The sequence below is a fragment of the Psammomys obesus genome, unplaced genomic scaffold (assembly GCF_907164565.1).
Source record: "Psammomys obesus unplaced genomic scaffold, mPsaObe1.curated_primary_1811, whole genome shotgun sequence".
Classification (NCBI taxonomy): Eukaryota; Metazoa; Chordata; class Mammalia; order Rodentia; family Muridae; genus Psammomys; species Psammomys obesus.
The window spans coordinates 15,793,046-15,808,529 of NW_026596149.1; the positions used below are offsets into that span (position 1 = coordinate 15,793,046).

The window sequence follows — 15,484 nt, forward strand, 5'->3', positions numbered from 1 at the left end:
GATACACAAGCCACTAGTCATTTAATAATCCCTAGCACCTAGCTTATGGTGGATTTTGATCCTTTGCAACACCTTCACCAATTCTTGTTATTTCTAGCAGTGTTTGTTTGAATGAGAACATCCCATAGACTCATCTATTTCAATTCTTGGTCCCCAGTTGGTGGAAATGTTTGAGAAGGACAAGGAGGTGTGTCCTTGTTAGAGGAGTCATGTCACTGGAAGTTGGCTTTGTTGGTTTCAAAAGACTCATGTGATTAATGGTTCTCTCTCTCTTTCTCTCTTCTCTCTCTTCTTTCTCTCTTCTCTCTGCCTCACGGTTGTGGATCAAGTTGTGAGCTCTCAGCTGTTCGTTCTTTCTGCTATCATGGACTCTAATCTTCTGAAACTGTAAGCCAAATGACACACCTTCTTTTATAAGTTGCCTCGTGATGTTTCATCACAGCAATGGAAAAGCAACTAAGACAAATACAGTGTTTTGCAAATATTAAGTGCGGCCCTGGCTTAGTGATCATAGGAAGTAGCTAGGCTTCCTGAAGTTCTGCTTCCTCATCTAAAACTGTGGGCCATACCTTGCTATCCACACTGGTCCACAGTATGTGCTTGGCAGTGCTGGTTTCTCTCTGTCATTTCCCACTCCTTTCACGGGTTCTGGCGCTTGACCTCTCACTGCTGAGCCTCCCGTGGGACCTGGACCTCAGTGCTGCGCTCCAGCCATCAGACAAAGACACAGGATACTACTGATGACTTTGTGTGGCAAAATCTCAACATCTTCAGGAATTTTGTTCGGTGGGGACCCTGTGGACAAGGAACAGCACAGTCTACTGGCTGACAGTTTCCCATCCAGGTGATAACTGTTCCCCTTAACTCTGCTCCACAACCTTCCTCTCAGTTTCAGATCAGCTTGTTTAGTCCATGGATGACAGCTCTCTTCCCTCACGTGTTCCACTTACAGACAGCATGTTCTTTGGATTTTTACCAGTCTTAACCCACACTCTACATGACTTTGCAGTTCGAAGGCCTCTCTTGTGGTCTACATGACTCATTCTGGCTGTCAGTTTGCCCTGATTGCTGTGGGAAAAATACCATGAACTAGGTTATACATGATAGAAATTTCTTGCTCATAGTTATGGAGGCTGGGATGTCTTCAGTCAAGGTGTTCAAGGTCTGGTGAAGGCTTCTTTCCTCATTTACAGATAATCACCTTCTAGCTATATCTCCACCTGTTAGGAAAATAAAATCTCTCCTCATTCTCTGTCTGTCTGTCTTCCCCCTTCTCTCTTTCTCTGTGTTTCCTGTATATTATTTATGGGTGCATGTGTGTATATGTGTAGAGATCAAAAGACCCCCCTCTGGTGTCACTTAACAGATGTGGTCTACCTCTTTCAGGCCAGCTCTGTCATTGGTCTGGAGTTCACCAAGTAGGCTAGGCTGGCTGGCCAGCTTGTCCCCAGGTGTGGTGGTCTGAACAAGAATGGTCTCCATGGGCTCTTCTACTTAAATGCTTAGTCATCAGGGAGTGGCACTACCTTGAGGAGGTTTAGGTGTGGCCTTGTTGGAGGAAGTGTGTCACTGTGGGTGGGCTTTGCCATTTCAAAAGCCTGTGCCATGCACAGTATTGCTTTCTTCCTGCTGCCTGCAGAACTGTAAGTAGAAGGTTCAGCTATTTCTCCAGCGCCAGGTCTGCCTGTATGCTGCCGCATTCTCCACCGTGAGGGTAACAGAGTAACTACTGAAACCGTAAGCAAGCCCCAATAAACTCTTTCTCTTGTAAGAGTTGCCATGGTCATGGTGTCTCTTCCCAGCAATAGAATGGTGACTGGAACAACAGATAACCTCCTGTGTCTGCCTCCCCACCACTGGGGTATAAGGGAGTGCTACCATGTCTGTTTTGCTTTTTCCTCTTCACGTGGGCCAGGAATCAAACATGGGTGTTAATGTGTCAAGTGCTTTACCAACTGAGCCACCTCTCCAGCCTGTCCTGTTTCTTATAAGGATAGTAATCTCTCTTATTAAGGTTTTGCCTTCTGGCACCACACAATGCTAAGTCAATAGCAACAGCTCAATAGCAAATTATTGTAAAAGAGAATGTGACTGGATGTGAGGGTCTTTGGGTTGGGGACTGTCTCTTTGTGATCATTTAATGAGGTTTTGGTCTTCTGTCCTTCACCTCCCATTTGTTCTCAAGCCTGTGAACATCCAACCTATCCTATCCGCTGGAAGGAGTCCAGTGTTTCTCCCACCACACATTTTTACTCTGCAAGTAAAGTGGCCTAACTTTATAAGAAAGTTGACTTCAAAAAGAAAATTTAGGAGATTCCCAAGCCTTCCACTTCTGCTTCATTCTTTCTAGATCATGAATATCCACCTAAGATTCATTTCTCCTCATGAAGGCAGTATCCAGAGACAAGAATTTAAAATGAGACATCCCAGGCTTGAGAGATGGCTCAGTGGTGAAGGACACTGCTGTTCTTCCAGAGGAGCCAGGGTCAATTATTCTCAGCACTTACATGAAACAGCAGCTTACAACTGTCTGTAACTCCAGTTCCCGGGAACCCATCTCCATGTTGAAAGTCTGAAATACTGAAGTCACGGTCTCTAATACAGACATTTTAAAGAAAGGAACTTGAAAGTTGAATGGTTGCCAAGTCTCATCTAGAAAGAAACAGCTGGGATCAGCAGGAAGAACCAGGTACTTGGCAAGAATTGGGCTGGGCAGACCACCGGAGAAGAAAGGCTTGGATACAAAGAATTCCAGTGTTGATTTCGCTTGCGCTATCCCTGGCTATTTCTGAAGCTGACTTTAATCTTCACCTGAACATTCTAGAGTTTCTGACTACTATAAACATCCAGGGAACGGGGAACACAGTGGGTTGAGCTGGGTAGATGTGGCAACTTTGGCAGCTACTGTGGTATCCCCTGGCTTACTGCCAGTAGTTCCTGCCAAGAGTCGTTAATCAGCAGTGTTAGACTATTGCTGTGGAGGTAGATGGTACGGTCATTCTGCCACAGCGCCTTTATTCCCCGCTGAGTTCTGACTAAGAAGGCTCAGAGAAAAGCCTGCTAATGGCTGCCCACTAGCACGCGGCTCTAGAAAACACATCTTTGATTTTACCGCGCCTCAGACCTGAGATGTTATACTTCGCTATCTGCTGCCTTGTTTAAATCTACGGTGTTTAAGTTACATTAGCCAGGAGTGGTGGTGCACCCCTTTAATCACAGCACTCAGGAGACAGAGGCAGGCAGATCTCTGTGAGTTCGAGGCCAGCCTGGTCTACAAAGCAATTTCCAGGACAGCCCAGGGCTACACAGAGAAACCCTGTCACAAAAAACAAAACAAAAATACAGCTCTTTTCTTTTAATCTGTAAATTGTTTTATACGTCATTACCAACTGTGTTGTAGGTAATGACTAATGAAGGAGGAGGAGCATGTATCTATCTTCAAGTATTTCTGCCTAATTTGGCTAAAAAAAAAAAAACAGCTAAAAATAAACAGCAGCCAGGCAGGGTATGAGCCCACCTATAATCCACTTGGGAGGCAGAGGAAGATTGATGTGAGTTCAAGGCCAGCGTTTACAAAGCAAGTCCAGGACAGACAAGGTTACACATGGAAGCCCTGTCTGGAAAAAAAAAAAAAAGCAAGCGCAAAGTCCATTAATTAATGAGAGAACATTTAATTTATAGTAAGAACTCAGAAAATAGGTTGCAATTGTCTGTGAGGAAAATGGGTGATGTAGGCTGAGCCTGGGGATGGAGGGGAGCAAAGGAGATGCTCAAAGCATTAAATAAAGGAAGTCTATTGAAAAGGATGAAGGGAAACAGCAGAGGAACAGTCTACTGCTATAAACTCTGTTCCTCTGGGGCCATAAGCCTAAATAAACCCTTTCTTCTGTAGCTGTTTTTGATCATGGTATTTCATTGTAGCAACAGAAAAGTAACCAATTCAAAGGGAGGAGGAGGAATGCCAGGCAGCATCCTCCAGCTGGTGAATAGCACTCAGCAGGTCTGAGAAGTACACACGGTTCAACTTAGCTCAACTTCTATGCAATTTGCCCAGAAAAAGGGAAGCTCTAACATCCCACCTTCTTTTTCTCTGTTTTAGACATTGTGACCCCCCCTTCCCCACTTTTAAACTACTCACTTATTGGTATTCTCAGTTTATTGTGTTTTTAATCAATTACATTTTTGGTGGCTGTTGTGTGACAAAACTTATCCTGGGGAGACACAACACATTTATCACCTCACTCCAGACAGGGATCCCATGACAGACCAAAGTGAATAGCACAGAAGTCAAACTTGGTGTAGCAGTGAGTTTTATTGGGGTTACTTACAGGAGAAGAAACGACTTAAAGACAGTTGCATCGCCAAAGCCCGCTCCAGCATGGGTGACGGCTCACAAAACTAGGAACCTGGAGCATACTGCACAGCCTACAGCGAGATCAAAAGGATGTAGAGTGTCCTTTCCAGGTGCCTCAGTTGCTCTAAACCTCTTCCAGGCAGCTCCTCTGGTTTCTGGTCCTTCTAGACAGCTGGCCTGGCAGCAGCTCAACTTGTTCGAGACTCAACCTTTGTTGCTTACTCTGGCAGGGAAGGGCCTAGTGAATCTAGTCAGATTCGGGGACTTCCTGAAGCTATTTTGAGTTGCTTCCTTTCTTGCCTAAGGAGCTTCCTGCAGGAAGGAAAATGTTACACAACTGTAGCATCTATTGTCTAAGTATTAAATGAGAGTTCATACAGACAGGGCTATCCCTGGCACACAGTAAGCCCTCAATCATCACAGCTCATTCATATGTGTGGGTGCGTATTTCAGCAAACACTAGAGCTTGGATGATGAACTGGGTTCTCAATGCTATGCTGCTGCATTTGCCCAAGATGCTCCCACAACCCCTCCATTGCTTTAAAATCCAGAGAGTGAGTTTTTAAAGCACTTTTCTTCCAACACATGCTCTATGGCTGGAGTACCCCACAACACACAGAGAAAGTCTCTGTGCTCCCCCCCCCCCATGGTCCCACAGCTGCACAGGCCCTCTTGGGAAGGATTCCCTCTTTGGTTCTTCCATTAGTCTCCAGAGAGACCATCAGAATGTGGAGACCATCTGCTTTTCATAATCTGTAAAACTCAGTTTTGCTTCTGTTTAAAATGCTATGAGTCATATTTAAAACTGTTTTCAGATCGGTATGACTGTGCAGTTTTTGAGTTACTGGGAGAGTTGAGCTTTGCGAGTGTCCAGTGTGTATGTGTGTGTGTGTGTGTGTGTGTGTGTGTGTGTGTGTGTGTGAACATCAATGCATGCATATACATGTACATACCATCCAACCAGGCACCCCCACGTGAGCTGCATCACAGAGACGGCCACTAGAGTGCCACCTTCAGCAGGAGTGCCTCAGAGCTGCAAAGCAGAGCTTGCAGACTGAAGCGGTCTCTTTTAAGGGCCTCTACATTGTTTGGGGGCAGAGGAGAAAACGCTGCCTAACCCTCAGGCCAAACAGACTTATAGGGGTTTTGCTCTTTTTTTATATAGGTCTTTGGGTACTCTCCAAGTAGATTTTTCTTAATGGTATGAACTGTGGGTTCACAACATTTATTTACATATTTATAAATCTGCACCAATGTATCTGTCTTAGAACCATTTGTTGAAAAACAGCATTCCTTCCCCTGATGAATTGCATAGGTACACTTATGAAAAAAAAATCACCATAATCACAAGGATTTGTTTCTGGACTTTTAATTCAGTTTAACTGATGTTTCTTTTCTTATAGGATGTCTTAATCATTGTAGCAACATAATCAGATGTTTCTTGCTATTTTGTTTGTTGGTTTGTTTGTTTTCAGAAATCTGTAAGCCGGTCCTAAGATTCACATACAATCCAGTAGAACAAATAACCAAAACAACCTTAAAAGAAGAGATTAAAGTGAGAAGAGAAATTCTCAATTCCAAGCCATCCCTCTTTCCAGGTCTATAAAGTTGACAACCAAGATTAGCCACCCCAAGGGCTGACTGTGATCAAATCGCATTCTGTGTATGCGTGGAAGCTCTCAGTGAAACTCCCTACGCTCTTCCTGTGCCCAGGTAACATGTACTGAGAAATGTGCAGGTAAAATCCGTGGAGAAAGAGAAAAGAAGAGGAAGAAAATGCATGCTTGGGTACCCTCTGAGACCCGGAGCCTCTCTATGCTGTGCGCTCAAGATCATTTGAGCGAAGGTAGCTTCCACACCTGAGGTCACATTGTAGCTGTGTGACCAACTTTTTCCTTTTGCTTCAGTCTGGGACCCTAGCCCACTGAGAACACCACTCATGCTTCAGGTGAGTCTTCCCTCTTTGGTTAGCCCTTCCTGGAAATACCCTTATGGGCATACCCAGCGATGTGCTTCTGTGGTTATTCTAACTCCAGGCAAATTGACATTGGAGATTAACCGTGTGCAGACAGGCTTCTTCCTCTTCCTGTTTTGTGTGGCAGAGACTTCTCTCAATGCTGCCTGACACCTGATAGATGCTGAATGTAGGGGAGATTGGATTGAAGGTGCCCTGCCCACCCCTTCCTTCCCTCAGCCAAGAACACTCGAGAGTTAAGGATGCACTTTGAAAGGAGTTTTTAATTTTTCCTTAGTAATCTGGAGAAAAGAGCTCGAGGATCCAGTTTGAGCCCTGGTCTTGGCTTTGACCAGAGGAAAAGCCCTCTCTGCCCCTGGTTGGCAGCAGATTGGTGAACCAGCAGGCATGCCAGACACGTTTCTTCTGTAGAGTGATGTGCCGTGCAGTGTTCATACGCTGCATGTTGGTATAGAAGATCGCTGACACCAGAGCTCGGAAACTTGAACAAAACCTCTTCCCATGACTCTCTGTAGAAATAACTTGTTCTCACCTGGCATCCCATCAGCGTGAGTGCTTTAATCCAAATTGTGATGTAAAGAGAAGAGTATTTTTGGTGAAATGTGTTAATCACTAAACTTGGGCTTTTCTATCCTTTCCAGTCTTCTGACATCTCTGTTCAGTATACTCTTGTGCTTTGGTTTCTATTTTGTGAAGCAGACCTTTTCCCCTGTAACTCCACGAGGAACCTGAGGTCCTGGAAGCCTCGGGTCCGGGGAACCACAGACCCTGTCATCTGTGCCCTGTTCAGCCTTTTGCCACCACTCTCTGCTGACTGTGTGTTCTCATGATCACATGGGGTACCCTGTCTAGCTGAGGTCCTCTCACTCCCAGGAGCACATCTAACTTTAAAAAGGTAATTACTGTTCTCTTTTGTTTCGTAAGTGTTGTTATAGTATTGGATTTGAACCATGCATTACACCCGTTTCACAACAGTTAAAGCCAACCAGGAAGGTCCTTCCATCAATGGCTCATTCTGTCCTGTTCAGTGTAGTTCACTTTGAGTGACTACTCATTTCATCTACAGCCCCGTGATGGGTCGTTTTTAAAAAGGTTTCTCTTTAAGTCTATGTCTGTGTGTCTGTGTGTCTGTTTTTACACATGTGTGCAAATGCATGCAAACAGAAAAATGGCATTGGGTCACCTGGAATTATAGGCAGTTGTGGGTCATCAGATGTGAATACTGGGAATTGAACTCAGGCATTCTAGAAGAGCAGGGAACTCTCAGCTCTTGCACCACTTCTCAAGTTCCCTGTGATAGCTCTTGCAGCTTCAAAGATGGATGTCACCAGGATTCTAGTGTTGACAAAGCCACTGATTAGTGTCTTTCTATATGGGTTCCCTTTGTCTCTCCCTATCATAACCACCATTAAATTTTAGTTTTGAAAGGAAATGGCAGATAACATCCGATTATATGGGAAGACACTGTAGTCCTGCCTGGGAGCTGAGCCCACATAGCCAGAAGATGCAGGGAAATTTTGATTTGCTCTCCAGGTGTAGAGCAATCACTGGTGAAACAAGTTTGCCAAAGATATGTTCCCCTACTTATCCTCCAGTTAAAATATAACTCTTTAAAAGTAGCTTTCAGGCTCACATTTTCCCTGTGGGGCCCGTTCAACCAGGTGACATCTGAAATCACCTGATAGTGACATTGCTGATAAGGGGCCAAGAAATTGGGACTCAGCCTCTAGTGGCAACCCCCAAGAAGCAGGAACTGATAGTGAAACAAATCAAAAGGTTCTTGTTTGATTATGGATGAGGATGGCCCACATGCAACCTCACCCCTAGCCGAGTTGCTGTGGAGAGTTGACGTCAGCTAAGGGAGGGAGAATTGGTTTTCTTTAAGGGCGTGGTCCCTTGTAGACTGACCATGCTGCAGTGATGGCCCCACACCATTGAGTATTTGCACAGCAATGGTTGTACTCAGTATTACACAAACACATAAACACATATACATACACACATATACACACACACATATGACATTAAGTCGGAGGGGGAATGTGAACGGTATGTGCAGGAGGAGTTAGAATATGATTGGAACATAATGCTTGCATTCACTAACTCCTCAAAGAAAAGCAATTTTAAGAATCATTACTAGCATTCATCCTGAAGCAAATATGAGAATATAGTCACAGATTTTGAAACTTATTGTGAATAAGATTACGAAACCATCATCTGTGTTCTCTCTGGCGCTTCATGTGAAACAGTTACTAGGATTAAAATTAAATTTTTAGAAGTTCTTGTCTGGAGCAGAACAGAGGAAGGTGGGAAAGGTTGATGACACTGTGAGCTCTTTGGCTGTGGCCTCTGTTGAGCGGCAGGACTATAACCGCATGCCTGAAGGCTAGAACTGGCAGCAGAGCGGGACCGCATCATCAAAACTAGGCTATAGCATTGTGACTCGCACTCGTTCATGCTGATAAGCGTGACTTGGTGTGAATGATTTATAAGAATGTGGCGTACACCGAAGAGTTGCAATAGAAAGCTGCCTGCTTGGGGTGAGGGGAGGCATCAGGTTGAGACGTAAGGAGGGTCTTACGTGGAGACAAAGGAATAAAGTAGGTAAAATGCAACCAGTAATTATCCTAGAAACCTGGTATTTGCCGAGTGCCTCACTCAGCATTGATTTGTGTGTGTTTTGTATGTGCATGCTGTTGTCATGTCTGCGCATGGGCATGGAGAGGCCAGAGGTCAATACCGGGCGTCTTCCTCAGGTGCTCTCCATCTTATGCTTTGAGTCAAGGTCTCTCTCTAAACCTGGAGCTTGCTGATTCAGCTCTATCTATCTGGCCAGTGAACTCCAGGGATCCGCCTACCTCCACAGTTGTGCACCACTGCACCTGGCTCTTTCATGGATGGTGGAGGCCAAATTTGGGCCCTCTGGCAAGCACTTTACTGACTGAGCCATGTCTCCAACCCCTCCACACTGAGATTCTCAAGTCCTACAGATTTATCTTCATGTGACCTACACTACACATCCTAGTACATTTTCCTTTACACTTCAAATCATCACATTAAATATAGTATTAATATAGCGTGAATATGTTTACTCAAATGGACGTATAATAGCACTTAGAGTGTGGCAAATCAAAATTTTCTTTAAGAAACTTTATAAAAAAATTTCTATTAACTTTTTTTTTAAGTCTCATGTGCCTAAAGCTGAAATTGATGTCCTGATCCTCCTGCCGCCATTCTAGTACTTTTCTTGTTGGATTGGTTGAATCCACAGTGAGGAACCCATAGAAAGAACTGACTATATTTGTGTGTGTGTGTTTATGCTGTATTATATGTATATATATACATATATATGTATATGTACGTGTTATGTATATATGTATATATATATATGCATATATAGCATATTGTCATTATATACTATAGACACATTCGTGTGTAAAAACTTCACACATTTAAGGAGGCCATTTAAGGTTGGACTTAGCACTAGAATTTCTACTAGTAAGTGCTCTTTAGTGAAACTGCTCTGTCTATCAGTCTTCTTATCTTTGCCATTCTTCAAAAGAAGCACAGGAAAGCTGTGTGTCTCTCTCCCTGACTAGCCAGTCAGGCATGTGTCACCAGAACTGAGCAATTGCCATCAGCCACATCAATGAAATCCCTATTCTAGGTGGCCTCAGAGAAGAAACAACACAGGTCTTGTTGCCAAATCCAAAGAAAGCAAAGCCCTTTAGTCAACCTCATCTCACCCACAGAGCCATAAGCACGTCTCAGTTCTAATGTTTCTGGGGTGAGAGGCGCTTTGGGGTATTTATTACACATGAGAGAGCAGTTAAGCACATGCCCCTTGAAGGGCTGCATTTTCTCAAACACAAAACAGGGCACGGTGCTAAAGGACAAGGAAGTCTTTTTCCAGTAAAATTTTCTCTTTAACAGTCAAACAAGTCAGCTTGTGAACTGGGGAGCTAGAACTCAGTTGGCAGATAGACCTGAGGTCAATCCCCAGAACCCATGGAAAAGGGTCTGGTGTAAGGGCATGCCTGTGTAATCTCTTCTCGGGAAGGTGGAGACAGGCACAATCCTGGGGCTTGTTAGAGAGACTGCAGATCCACATGGGCAAGCTAGAGAGGGTCTCTGAAAACAAGGTGGATAGAAAGTAAGGAAGACACCTGAGGTTAATCCCTGGCCACGGTTTCAGAAAAACAAGAACAAACAAAAACAAAAACAACAACAACAAAAACAGCTCAAAGAACTATACAGAAATAAAAATGTATGGAAGAGGTACATGAACCAATAACAGTACTAAATGGTTCAGTAAAAATTTCACCGTTCAGTCATGAACACCTTTATTTGATAATTCTGTAGGGATTTATTGAAAGCCTTTTGAAGAGTAGAATCGCCTCTTTGAGGTAATGTCTGGAGAAATGAGATTCACTAGGTCTGGCTACCTCACAAGCGAGGTATGTCAGCTACTCTCCTCGTGGCTGTGATAAATACCTGGCAAGAATTTAAATTCAATTTAAAGAAGAAAAGTGTATTATGGCTCACAGTTTAAGTGTCTATCGCCCTTCCGAGAGGGGGAAACATGGCAGAAGGTGTGTGGGGTGGCTTGCCATGTTTTAGCCACAGCGAGGAAATAGAGAACAGATTGGAAGTTGGGGCTGGGGAAAGAAACCACAAGCCCTAGTGACCCACTTCCTCCACGGAGGCTCTGTCACCAGCTCGTGGCCACATGTTCAGACGCATGAGCCCATGGGACACGTTTCTCATCAAACTGCAACAAAACTGGACTTGACCCGATTGTTCCCTGTGCAGCAGCTGGAGCAGTGAACCGCTGGACTGTTGTTCTCGGGCACGTTGCTTCCTGAATTAAAGCAGTAATGGTAGAAAATAGGTTCCTATTTTCTTGCTTCTGTATTAAAAATAACGGAAATCTTTCTAGGCAGCCATTTTCTTTAGCTGACTGATTGTGAGATGATGTGGGGTCTGATGACGAATTTGTAGCTAAGACAGCTGTGGTGGGCCAAGAATCCCCCCAACTGTATTTCTTATATTCTCTCAATTTAGCCCTCCCACCAGGACTGTAGACACCTTTACCTCTTCAATTTTACAGGAGTAGAAACAGATGAGAAAGATGACTTTAGGTTGATTTGGTGGTGCACACCCTTTAATCCCAGCACTGAGGAGACAGAGGCAGGAGGATCTTTGAGGACAGCTGGTCCACGTGGCATGTTCTAGACCAGCCAGAGCCACATGGTGAGACCCCATCTAAGAGGAAGAAATAAAGCATCATACTTACTGGAAGGACCACAGAATGATCGTGTGTTGGTAGCACAATCGTCATTAACATGAAAACAGGTTATCATGTTAGAAAAGAGAATACATAAAAGGGAATAGCTTTTCCCCCCAGCAAAAGATTGGCAGCTGCAGTGGGAAGTGTGGGGAGTGGCTCAGCACCAAGCCTGACAATTTGAGTTCTGTCCCTAAGTCCCACAAGATAAAAGGAGAGAATCAATTCCTGTAAATTTTACAGAGAGAGAGAGAGAAAGAGAAAGAAAGAAAAAGAGAAGAGAAAGAGAAAGGAAAGAGAGAGAGAGAGAGACTCTATATTCTGCTTTTGGCAGAAAGAAAGTCCTCTATCTTGGACCTAAGAGTGGTGTGTCTTCCAGCATCTGTGATGCAGTAGCAGGTTAACTTGACAGTGTCTACAAAGGATGGAAACCCAGTCTCTGCCTATTCTTGATGAGACCTCACAGATGGTACCATCAAAACTTGAGAGAGAGGAATTTGATTCTGACCTTCCCAACATTTAATACTCCTGACGTTGCATCACGTACAGTCAACTCACTTCTGGTTGATTATAGACTTTTTCAAAGGACAAGGTATTTGGATGGCGTTTTGAAGGATAAGTGGAATTTTAACAGAAGGCTAAGGGAGAAAGAACACTCCAAAAGAGGGAGCAGTGTGTACAAAGGCTGAAGGCCAGGAAGCATAGAATGTGTTATAACACCGCTGCTGAGCGGTGCCCAGCAGAACTTTGCCGGCCTGGAGTGAGAGATGAGGTGAGGGATGCAGGCAGAGGCCAGGATGCAGGAGCACATGGCAACTAGTAGGGAAGCAGCCTGGTTAGATTTGTGCCTCTGAAAAACCCAGGTGGAACAGGGTGGGGGTGGACTGGTGCGGGAAAGGAGTTGCAGTAAGGAGCAATTGAGATAGCCTAAGTAAGAACTCGAAGGCCTGGACTCCAAGAATCTGTAGTGACAACATCAACATTTTAACTTAAACTTAACATTGGGTAGAGTAGCTCTTAGCCCTGCACTGCTCCAGCCTGGCCATCTCTATGTTTAGTTTCTAGACTTTTAAACATTTGCAAACATTTCTATAAGAAGTTTCTTTAAACTAAATGTGATGCATTCTTGCAAAGGCGCACTTGAATTAAAAGAATAATTTCTTTCTTATTAGTTTAAGCTAGCAGTAAGATGAGGGATTTAATTGTGACAGCTTTATGTGTACTGTGTTCTTAATTCTCCCTCATCTACTCCCCTCCTCTTGACTGCCCCCCCAACTTGGTGATTTCCTTCCTTCCTCCCAATGACACCCCAGCACGTGTATAGCATTACCCTTTGTCTTTGCTGTCCGCTCCTTTAAGACCTCATTTTCTCCCTGTTATGGTACCTGGAAGCTCTTGAGTGAATGAGCACACACACACACACACACACACACACACACACACACACACACACTAAAGCTTAGAAAGCTCTTATGGGAGGAAAGCCGAGGTGTTTGTTTTTCAGAGTCTCGTGCAGTTCGCTTAGTGTAAAGACTTCCAGTACCACCCACTTTCCTGCAAAAATCATGCCCAACATTTGTTTACGCTGAATAAAGTTCTGTTGCGTACATGTACATTTTCTTTACCCAGTCATCTGCTCACAAATACCTACTTCACTTCTTAGCTACATGACTAGTACAGCAATAAACACGAGTGCGTAAGTGGTTCTGTGATTTGACTTCAAGCCCCTCGGGTTAACAGCTGCGAATGGTAGAGCTGGGTCAGATGATAATTATGCTTTCAGCTGCTGAGGGAAGATCTGTCTGTGTCCATAGTGACCATATCAACTTTGTTTCTATCAGCAGCGTATAAAGTTTTCTTTTCCCCCATGTCCTCACCAATATGTATCGTCCTTTGTTTTCCTCACGTCAACCATTTTGGCCAAGATAAGAAAGATAGAGGCTCCAGCAAAAGGAAGATCAACGGCTAACGGCTGGTACTGCTCTTGAAAAAGACCCAGAGCTCAGTTCCCAGCACCACAGCTAACAACTACCTGGAATTCAATGCAAAGTGAGTCTTTGTGTTGTGATGTCTCCAGCCTCTGAGGACTCCTGCACCCACAGGCACATAACCACATAGGAACACAGAAACCTATACATAACTAAAAACAAAATAGATCTAAACTTTAAAAACAAAACCCGTAACATCAGAAAAGTTTTAGTTTTTAAGACTCTCAAAGTGGTTTTAATTTATCTTTGGCAGAGGGCTAAGGAGAGTGAATGCTTTTCAGATACTTATTGCTCATTTCCGTTCTGTTTGAGAACTGTCTCTTCACTTCCCCAGGCAGTCTGTGGACTGGAAGATTTGATTTTTGGTTTTACATTTTTGCCATTCTTTCCCCATCTAGATATCAGTCCCTCCCTGACACTGGATTGATCGAAAATGCCTTCCTTTTGCAGGCTGCCTCTTTGTGCTGGTGATTGCTCGTCCTCATTCAGGGGCAGCTTACCTTCATGTAATCCCACTTGCCCGTTCTTAGGGTCATTTCTTATGCTCTTGGAATCCTTTACTCCTGTGTCTTTGCCTGTGCTTACATCTTGACGTGTTTCCCTTTTGTCTTTTCCCCAGCAGTTTCCAAGATTCATGTCTTACGTTAACATCTTTGACCCACTCCGGACTTATTTTTGTGTGGGGCAAAAGACACAAACATAATCTCATTCTTCTGAATGTGAACATTTATTTCCACCAGCATCATTTATTGAAAAAGTTATCTTTTTTTTCTAATTTGATTTTTTTTTTTTTTTTGTCAAAAATTAGGTAGAAGTAGCTGGATGGACTTGTTTCTGGATCCTTTATTCTGTTCCATCGGTCTACATTTGTATTTGTGTGTTGCTATTTGTCACTATGGCTCTGCAGTGTAATTTCAGACGATATTGTAGCGTCCCGGCACTGTTCTTTGCAAGTGAATTCCTCCTTTCTCCCTGTCCGCTTTATTTTCCTCTTCTTAAACTATGTTTGACTGTGATGTGTAGTAATGCTTGAACACACCTTGAGGACAAAATTGATACAAAGAAGAGGAGAAGTCAGAAGAAACAGAAGAGCTATCATAATCTTGGGTTAAACCACTGTGCATGTGAAAGAAAGGATGTCTGTTTTTATGCCATCCTTAATGCTTTAGGGGGGAAAACGGAAGCAAAAACACTGCCTTCAAAATAACTGGGGATGCCTCCGCTGCAAAGGGGGCAGGCAGGTAGCAGTCCCTACAGTGAGTTTCCTCTAACAGCCACACTGCTGTTTGTTAAAAGAATCTACAAATAAATGATAACTGCCTAGGGGATAGTTAATTAAAAATTTAGCCATTTAGAAAAGAGTCCTATTTGGCTTAGAATGCACAAATCAGAGAGAAATTCTTTACTGTTCTTGTCTTCGTTGCATGTCTAGTTTTCCCCATGACATCTGTCTATACTGCAAATTGCTACAATCCCATCAAAGGCGACATCAGCCCTCTTTAATTGTTTACAAACCGGGAGTAGTATTACATTCTTTCTCAAGAGAGCCTATGAAAATTTACTTGCTTAATTGAAAGATAGTTTGTGTGCAAGAAGAAAATGGTTTATCTAGAGGCCCACAACCCCAGGAAGAAAAATGGTGTTTTCCTTTGTGTCAACTTCTCTGGGCTTCAGCACGGAATGTGAGCAAGTAAAGCAAAACTGACATTTCTGAAATACGCCTATACATTTCGTAGCCACAAGTTTAAAGCAGGAAAGACTGTCAGTGAACAATCTCTGTCTTACAGGTATTATACCTGTGGTACTCTTTCTGGTTGCAAAGCCGACAGTTTCCTCATAATTTCTTGTGGCGATTTGATATTACAAAGTGAAAAATGAAG

At 43.6% G+C, this 15,484-nt stretch overlaps 1 long non-coding RNA gene across 1 annotated transcript; it reads left to right on the top strand.

Moving 5' to 3' along the window:
- The first annotated feature begins 2,253 nt into the window (after positions 1-2,253).
- LOC129666552 (uncharacterized) lies at positions 2,254-13,779 on the top strand. Its single transcript, XR_008718602.1, has 4 exons — positions 2,254-2,689; positions 5,830-6,877; positions 6,971-7,224; positions 13,542-13,779. It is a non-coding gene; the product is annotated as an uncharacterized LOC129666552 (long non-coding RNA).
- Positions 13,780-15,484: the final 1,705 nt, after the last annotated feature.